Source organism: Chiroxiphia lanceolata, chromosome 1 (genome assembly GCF_009829145.1).
Source record: "Chiroxiphia lanceolata isolate bChiLan1 chromosome 1, bChiLan1.pri, whole genome shotgun sequence".
NCBI classification, from domain to species: Eukaryota; Metazoa; Chordata; class Aves; order Passeriformes; family Pipridae; genus Chiroxiphia; species Chiroxiphia lanceolata.
Genome location: NC_045637.1, coordinates 27,339,137 through 27,349,427, shown reverse-complemented (window position 1 = coordinate 27,349,427; position 10,291 = coordinate 27,339,137).

Here is a 10,291-nt window from a genome sequence, read left to right as displayed (position 1 = left end):
GAGATTTGGTGCACAGCTGATCTGGGGTCATGCCAGATCCTGATGCAAGAATCTGAAGGTTACATTTTGCATTCAGGAATTAATGATTTCTTTCCTAATCGGCAATGGGAACATAATTTGGTTCTACCCATGAATGCTGCTGAAACTTCCTCTAACCATCTGGGACATTTATATTGAGGAGAGATTTGCCTGAGGCTGTCAATAGGAAGCCCTGGATATGAGTCGAACATTTGGGACTGAACACATCAACCTTGTCTGGAGTCTTTTTCTTCCTCTCTTCCCTAACAAACAAAATCAATGAGGATATTAAAAGGTTGCAATACGCTGAACCTCTTATAGTGGTGGCCATTATGTTACTTGCTGTGAACATGTGGGAAAGCACAAACACAATGAAGGCTGGTCCTGGAAGAACTGATATTAGGGTATCTTGAGAGGTTCTTTATAAAGTGTAAATTTGTGGCTTATTGAAGAAAAAAAATGGCTGCTTAGATGTTCTTGACACCAGAACTGCTTCTCAGGCCTCAATTCCACAATGTTTGTTAGAATTTTTGGGGAATATTTCCTTCTGATCAGATGATTTTTGTCTTGATGAAGGTTGCTGAGGGCCTGCTCTTGTAATGCCTCACATTTTCTGTGATGGCCCTGATTTCATCTTTGTTCTTTTGGTTGCTCACATCCCAGTAAGCTGATGCCTACTGCAGTTTCCAAGTCAAAAACATCAGCATTACTGTGAAATATATTTGCTTCTGGAATTAATTTTTGTCTTTTCCTTTTATATCTCTCTTTCTTTGATGTTGGTGGCCAAAACTTTTCTTGTGTCTGTAATTAACATGACTCATTTAAAGTACTCTTCCTCTTCTCGCTTCCTTGGAAGCCACATTTGGACAGACTTTAAGCAGATCCATTTTCTAAGGAAGCCCGTTAGCTTTCAATATTTTCTTTGAAACTCTGTAAAAGAGAAGTTTAGTCAAATAGCTTGATGGACTGGAACAGTGTTTTAATAGTGACCTGTTTCTATGTGTTTTCCTGTAATAAGAATCATTAAACTGTTGGATGAGGTACTAAAATTGTCACTGAACTAATATGTCATTTCTCAATGGAAAATCTCCGGGAGAGTACTTTCAAGCTCAAAATTTTTATATTTTCAAGTACACTATATGAGGCAACTGAGCAGGAGAGATCTGTTAATTGAAGCTCCCATGACACTCAATACATGGCAATTCATGAACAGCTCAATGTTTTTGGCAGTAAAGATTGATTATTCACTACTTACACTTGTTAATAGAAAGCTGATTCAGATCATAGAAGGTTCAAGGACACTTTGAAAACTCCTGTAAAAATGGGATATTATAAAAAAAATTCAGTGAGCTTTTAAATAGCACTAATTTATTGAAAGTGAAATTTAAGCATTGGCATAATATACAAAACTTGGCAAATTAAACTGAATGGTTGCACAGAAATGTGTAGTTCATCTGTTTCCACACAATGAAATTCTATTCAGTGATTTATCTGCAAGTATCTCAGCAAAACTGTAGCTCCAGTTGTAAGCCCTAATTTTGGTTTTAGCTAAAATTCCATATTAGGTGGAGAACAGAAGGAAATATTTTGTTTTGGATCATGTGTGAAGTTGCCTTGGCAGCAAGGGAACTTACGCCTGCAGAAAATAACCTCTGTATATGGTTTATAACAACATCTTTTCCTTGGACTAAAGCATCAGACTGACCTTTCAAGGACAAGGTTCTGGTATATTTATTATCATTGACTACTATCCTGTCTCCAAAAGTCAGCTTAGAGGATGCCGACTACTAGAACAGAGAAGTAGCCATGTACATTCAGACCAGGAACTAAGCTGGAGTTACTAAATCCTAAATCCTGGTTGATATTCTCAAGGGTAGTCATCGCTTACAGTTTACACTAAGTTCAGAGTTTACAAATGCCCAGCAGCTCCTGGAAGTCTATGTAATTTTAACTGCCAAAAAAAGTCTTTAAAAGCCTGATGTTAGATACTCGGAATTAAAAAATCTGACAGTGAAAACTATTTTGATTCAGGATAAATTTCTGGTAAATCTGAATGTTTTCTTACACATAAGTTACATTTTCTTGTTGCTTAACATACACTGAAAAGAAAAAAATAGCTAGTTTATTTCCAGACATTAAGTAATGCCCTTTCTACTGGGACTCTTAACAAAAAATAATATCTTTTCATGGCTTTGGAGATAAGACTTGTATGCTTTAACTCTAGAAACCAAATAATCAATTGTTTAAATGAGCCTGCTGCTCATGTTTTTTTTTCCCAGGGGAAAAAAGTGAATAGTTCCATTTTTCACTCACAAGGAACAAGAGGGCTTTCAATGCACTGATCTGTGCAGCCTTCTTACCTTTCATTGTGCTAAAAACATAACACAATAACAGGAAGAAGAAAAGTGATATTTAATTTTGACTCTAATTATAAAGTCAACTTCAGACTTCCTACTCCAGTATATAAACGTTCTGAAAGGGACAGAGTTAAGGGTAAATAAGCTTTGGGCACATATTTTTGTACTGTTGGTTGGTGTGTATATGATGGGGAGCAAAGAGTAAGGGATTGATTATTGGAGAGAAAAGAGTATCTTGATGTTGCTTCTAGATGTTTTGAATCCATAAGTGTTCTCTACAAAGAGATTGTATTATTAGCTGCTCATTGGCTCACCAATGCTGTGACAAAATGCCAGCTGCAAAAGTTACCCTGTCTTTCCTGTGGCATATTTTTGTCAACGGAGGTGATGGAAAGATCTCTCCAAAATTAGAGTTGCTGATGGCAGTGTCTGCTCCAGCTATTACTCTACTTACATCTGTTCTGTCCAAGCCTTGCAGAGTTGGTGAACTTAAGCCATGTGAAAACTGGAAACAAAGGCACCAATAACAGGCCTTCTCTGCAAGCGCAGCTCCAGCCTTGACCAGCTTTAGCTGTACTTTATAGTAGAAGAGATAAAATCTGATTTGTCATCTTCTACATTGATTTACTAAATCCCCAAAATATATTAAGACAATTCAGTTACAAATTCTTTCACACTTGCCTGTATTAATGGAAAAGTACTGTGACTAGTGAGCAATAAATTTTCAACATTGTTGATTTGATTTTTTGCTGTCCTCTAACTTTGCAGTGGGGGTTGGTATCCTCATGTTTTACCACACTTGTAGCCAAGATCAAATAAAGTTTCAGGTTTATTTCCTAAAGGTCTTGCTGTTTGTGAAATACTGAGGTGTCAGGGAATCCTGATTGTTGTGAAATGAGGGTGAGGTGAGACAGTTATCTAAAAGGCAGGTCAGGTCTGATCATTGAAATTCAAAGCTTTAGCAGGCAACTCCAGGCATAAAGCATGGAAGAAATATGAGCTAGTAACCCAAAAAGTCCATAAAACAACTAGAAAGTTTCAGACAAAGAGTTTGTAGAGAACTCTTATCTGAATGACCTCTGATTTCAAGATGAGTTGGGAATGGGCTAGGAGGGACCTGGATGAGTTGAAAGAGCCCTCACCTGACTTTAATGTGAGGATACTTAAACAGCTACATAAAGACATAGCATCAACCTAGTGGGAATGCAGTTGTTTAAAGATTCAGGTTTAAACTGTTTAAAATCCTCTCTCGGAATGTTGAATTCATCATTATGAAGCAGAATAAACCTTCTAAACTGCTTGTCTTCCGCTGAAAGTAAAAACAAAATTGTCCACTTTTGTACCTTCATTAAGTGGAGGTGTTTTGGAAATCAACATTCTCCTGAGATCTCAAATGTACAGATGTCACCTATGTGACAAAGCAGATAAGTAAAATGTTTTTTCTACTACACAACTTCATATGCTCAAGTTTCCCAATTGGAAGGAGGAATGATGATGGCTTTTATTTTTTTATTTACCATTTACTAAATATTTGAGGAATTTTTTTTCTGATTTTGCTGAGACAAAATCCTTGCAAAAACTTTGTCGTCTAAACTATGAATTGACTCAGAAAAATTTCCCAAACTCTTGTTCAGAAAAACAAATTATTCATTTAATCAACGATCATGCTAGTTCTTTTCCTGATGTTCAACTTAAAACATGCAGTTTTTCGTTGATTTATTTTTGAGAATACTTCTCTCATTTTTCTTTGTCAACTACTTTCAAATATCATGTTACTGTTATCTAAGATTGCTATCAGTGAAAGGTAGAAGCAAAAATTACATCTTTTTTTCTTTCTCCTTACTTTCTTTCAAAGAAAAGATGATTTAAAAAACTAAGTGCCATTTACACCTTCTTGGTTTTGCCTAAACTGTAGAACTGCTGAGCTATGCAAGTCTAGCCTACAGCCTTGTTCCCCTGGATTACTGGTGGCACTATTTTCTCTTCCTTCCTGTATTGGTGGTTGAGTTTGCTCCACTAAAACTCAAGGCACACTGAAGAATAATTTGTATCCCAATCTTATCCTGATCTGCAGTCAGGACACGGACAAAATATGTACCCATACCAATAAGTTGAGAAGGTCAGCTAAATCACACCTGATTTAGACATGCCTAATGAAGACAGTAAATGTACTTAATACATTACCTTATGAAACACATAGTTTCCTGGTACCTGTAAAAACTTGAAGTGGTTGTTTATGAAAATCTATGATTAATGCATCCTCCAGCAGTACTGTCTGGAAATGTCCTGAGGCTGTTTGGTATGGAGGAGTTGTTCTCAATTGGTTAAGGATTACTTAGGTTTCTCCTCCAGGGAACAAAATTAGAATACTTCAGCCCACAGCTTTAACTAAAGTCAATGCTGATAATGCGAAAGTCAGTGGGAAACATAATTGACTTCCCATCAGTCTACCACCATTCCTTCACTACCTCTGCTCTACCTCTCTCTGTGTAAAGATTACAATGCTAAAAAAAAAAGTCAAAAGACTGACTATTCCTGTCTTACATTTTGCAAGCAATTAAATTTCTTTTTAAAAGGCAAGTCAGATCAAGCATTAAAGTTGTTAGATGAATACAGAATCTGCACAGAAAAATCACAGAATCATAAAATCATAGAACCAACCAGGTTGGAAAAGACCTCCAAGATCATCAAGTCCATCCCTCGATCCAACACTGCCATGGTTACTAGACCGTGGCACTAAGTACCACATCCAGTCTCATCTTAAAAACTTCTAGGCCACCTGGGCATACTGCTGGCTCATGTTCAGCTTCCTGTCAATCCAAACTCCCAGGTCCCTTTCTGCCTGACCACTCTCCAGGTACTGTCCCCAGTCTGTAGTAGCTGCATGAGGTTGTTGTGGCCAAAGTGCAGGACCCAGCACTTGGCCTTGTTGAACCTCATTCCATTGGAATCAGATCGTCTCTCCAGCTTGTCCAGGGCTCTGAAGAGCCCTCCTGCCTTCCAGCAGATCAACACTCCCCCCCAGCTTGGTGTCATCTGCAAATTTGCTAATGGTACACTTGATCCCCCCATTCAGGTCATCGATAAAGATATTAAACAGAACTGGACCCAACACAGATCCCTGGAGGACACCACTAGTGACCGGCCGCCAACTGGATGCAGCACCGTTCACCCGCACTCTCTGGGCCCAGCCCTCCAGTCACTTCCTAATCCAGCAGGGAGTGTCCCTGTCCAAGCCATGGGCTGCCAGCTTTCCCAAGAGTATGCTGTGGGAGATGGTGTCAAAGGCTTTGCTGAAGTCCAGGTAGACCACATCCACAGCCTTCCCCTCATCCACCAGGCGGGTCACCTGATCATAAAAGGAGATCAGACTGGTCAGACAGGACCTGCCCTTCCTAAACCCATGCTGGCTGGATCTGATCCCTTGTCCATTCTGTTGGTGCTGTGTGATTGCACTTAGGATGATGTATTCCACAACCTTGCCAGACACTGAGGTCAGGCTGACAGGCCTGTAGTTTCCCGGGTCCTCCTTGCAGCCTTTCTCGTGGATGAGCGTGAAATTCACCAGCTTCCAATCATCTGGGACCTCCCCAGTGAGCCAGGACTGTTGGTAAATGATGGAGAGCGTCTTGGTGAGCTCTTCTACTAGCTCCCTCATTACCCTAGGATGGATGCTAGTCTCCCACTTTGTATGTTTTTATATCTCGTAAATGTGACATTTGTAAGAGGTTACGACAGAAGGTGCATACTAAGTTCATGATCTTGAAGCATAATTCCCTTTTACTGTAAACAGCTTCATGTGCTGACTCGGAGAGGAAAATGAGATGAACACTAAACATATCTTTCAATCTGTCTCAGAGCGTGTATATAAAAATCCTGAAAATAGTCTACCACGAACAATGAAAAAATCATCCAATACAATATGATATTATTATCTGGATAATTTGCATTATATAAAACAGAAATTCCTTTCTAAAAGGAAAGAATGCCTGTGAGACTCAGACATCTAAATCAGTATTTTCGTTTTTTCGTGACTCACTATTGCATGATCTGGTACAGTCTTGTGGTCTCCTGCCACACCTGGTCACCTGCCATACCTGGTATTAAAAACCAGGCTTGCCAGCTTAGTCTATCAGATGTCAAGGAGGCTCATTAATGGAAGTATTAACTTCTTTTTACCTTGAAACCATACACTTTGACAATAGAAAACTTTTAGGAGAAAAAAAATCTTTAACTTTCTTCAGCAGTCTTAATGGCATGTTCATTCTTTTTCTTATAGCACAGTTTATCTGTGAGACATTTTTTGTCTCACATTTTAATCATACATTGCAAAGAGAATTAATTTTTTTTTCTGCTATCTCACCTCTACTTAGACTGGTTTTTTTTTTTTTTTTTCATTTTAAGCTTATCAATATCAGGAAAGTCTTGCTTATATCTAGTGAGGAGGCTGATGATTCCCTGCTATTTGTTTGAAGAGCATATTAGAGGCAGATGATGAAAAATATTACAAGAGTTCCAGATCAGGAGAAAAGGATGAACATTACTTTGGTTCTTCCCTGTGGAAATACTGATATTTAGAAAGCTCTCTGTGTAATAAATATAAGAGATAGGAAAATCCCTTAGTGGAGCATCAAAGCCTTTAAAATTGAAAAAGAAACCTCTCTTTAATTGATCGTTCTGTGACTGGTCACATCAGGGAAGTTATATATGCCTCTCTGCCTCTTTTACCTCCCTTTTTTCTCTCTTCTAACAAAAGAATAACTGAATTAAGAGAAAGGACTTTGGCAGAATACAGAAGAGCAGAGGTCCTTCTTGGTATCTTGTCATAAACTGATAAGCAAAAATCCTTCAGGAATGCTGGGTTTCTGAAATGGATCAAAACTCTTGTCTTGATGTTGAATTCTGATTTAGTCTTTGCCACTAAGATGACTGAGTACATGGTCACTACTGAGAAGGCAACATCATACTGGGTGAAAGGAAGACAGTGATATCTAAGCTTCCACAGTCTTTCCCTATAAATAGCATAATTGACTACTTCCTCTCAGATGACTCTAAATGGTATTTTAAAATCAAAGTTGACTTTTAATGATGGGTTGTCATTGCCAGATATGCGATGTGGCCTGTCCTTTTATCTGTCCCTGTCTCTTCTACAGAATTCTTCCTGCTATACATTTTTTTCCTATTTTTTATCCACTCATTTGCTTGTGAAATCTCTCATTACTATTTCATTTTTGTTGATATTTTGGTTATGTTGTTGTAATATATATACTAAATTTACTGTTTACATAAAAAGGTCTTAAGTACAAGTAAAAAACTGCGCATTGCATAATTTGCATAGTTTTTAAAAGAGCATAAGAAAGAATTAGACATTAATATTACTGCTGATAAAATTGTATGTACACTGCTAATGAAAAACATTGCTGTGACAGCACTGAGTGTTTGGCTAAAAGCCCTCAAATTGTTTTGTTAATGGTCTTGCTATCCACAAGGAATCTCACATGCCAGACAATAATACTTCCCCCTGTTGCTCTTTTTAATGAATGCCTCTTATATGAACATGCCCCCTAATCAGAAAAGCTTTTTGATAGATTAGATTAGATACTGATTACAGCTAGAGAGACTGCTAAAAGTTCCATGGAAGTTCTTATTTATGCTTGTGGTTCTGTAAGTGGTCATAGACCTGCTGTGGCTGTGGGGCTCTGCATTGCCAGGGATCCAGTCCCTGCTACATCAGCAGTTTATAAAACTACTAGAAATAAACTCAGCAGGGATTAACCACCTGAGTATTTATTCTGCTTCTTGAGTTTATTTCGCCACTTGTAGTGATTTCCATACTGTGGTTCACAATGCCAAATTCTGTAGCTTGAAATGCAACTCATAAATGTCTTGAGGTGGATTTTCTTCATACAAAAAGGTTGAGAATTATTTCTAAGCTCTCTTACCTTTCTTTGCTCTTACAATTGTCCTTGTTTTAGGAGGATCATGTAACAACTTTAGCACGGGGTAGATTCCCCTAAATTACTTTGAATGTTGATGACCATCTATAGGAAAGACATAGAAACTTCAGAAAATTTTAAATATTATGTAAAAACTGATGCAGTGTTGAAGTTTGTTATGAGGAAAGATAGAGCCTTCATGCAATAATTCTTAATCCATTATAGTTACTTAAAATTTGAAAGTCCATGTATATAATAATGTATGTAGGGTATGCTCTTCTCAAAACACTGTTTTGTACAGAGGTCAAACAGCATTCTCTGACTGCAGGGACATGTTTTTTTTTAAAAAACTTTTGTTATTTTAAAGAAACACTGATTTTGGAATCAAAATGAGGAAATTAAATTCTTAAATATCAATGAAGTTTCTAAAGGAAAACTGCAAAATCTATCTTTCAAAGCCTGGTGGTCAAACAAAAATCTACATTTAACCCAATCAAGTACTGTTACACATGCTCGCAGAGATCATATAAGCAAGCAAAAGAAGAGACAGTTCTGCAGAAAAAAAAAAATCATTCTTCAATAATAAATAGGCAGTAGAAGGGTTCTTTGAATTTCTGCGAATCAGATAGTTCTGAAGAATTGCAAAGAAAAAGGAAAGGACAGGAAATTTCAAGATTCCTTGTATCTTCTGAATTACAGAAAGCAGGAATTATATAATTCTGGAAATGAACTGCTGGATAAAAATAAAGACTAGTATTTTCAAGCAATGGACCACTTTCAATGAAAAGAAGCAACTGTGGAATCTGGAAGGTCTCCCCAACCAAACTGATCAGGACAGTGCTAAATAATCCACAAGAGGAGAGTGAGAAAAGGAGTTAAAATATAAAAATTTCTTAGCATAAAATCAAGAAAAAAATTAATTGAAGCACTGTAGGAAATGAAATCAAGAAATCCTGGACTGTCTCTGCTAGCATCTTGACTACAACAAAGAATATTGCACTATTAGTCAACTCCGGAGCAATTTTTATTAACATGATATCACTGACATTTTCTTGAAAGATTAGAGACATGAAATCACTTGTTCCAAAGTATCTAAGGAGGATGGCAGTATACTCTGTTAAAAAAGGTACTCTGTACCTTCCATCTGTATCTATATTAGTAAATTCAACAACGTTGGGAAACTTTATTGCACTTTGGGACTTCATTGTCCATCCTGCTAAAAGCTTAGAAAAATCTCTGACGTGGTTTTGGCCTGCATCAACCAGTACTTTTCCAAACAATTCCCTGGCACATTGTGGATGTTAGCATTGGACAGGGACCACTCCAAATAGGCAGTTTGTACTTGGTCACCCCGTTTGCACAGTAAGAGAAATTAATGATAGAATATGGGCCCCTAGGATAGGGTGGGAGGCAAGGAACAAGTAGACTTTGTTGCTTTATTTGAGCTGAGTAGTATGAGATAAAGCTATCATTCTCTCACTGTAAAAAATGCAAAAATATGAATTACTTTCATATCTTAAGAGTATATCTGAAAATAATTTTATTAGACTCATTTATATACAGGGAAAAATTATCACAGAACTTGTGCTTATTTAGGAATGTAATTTTCTGTAAAAAGAGATCATTTTTAGAACCAACAGAATATACATTGGCACAGGCATTCCATATGTAAACACGCATACATCATTTTTTGTTTCTTTTTTTTGGGTTATCAGGAAGGATAGCTTTAAGAAACTCTAAATAGTTGTGTGATAAATCAGCTGGGAAGCAATAAATTGAAAAAATCTGAATGATAACTGGGAGAATTTAAAGAATGTTTCACTATGTGTGCCAAAATAATAATCACTGTGTCAAGAAATGATACTGTAATGATGAATGAAAAAAACTCCTAAGTTTACAGGGTCTTTTAAATTCTAAAGGCCAATGATGAAAACAAAGGTAGCTGATGTGAATGACTACAAGGCAAAACTGAGTATAAAC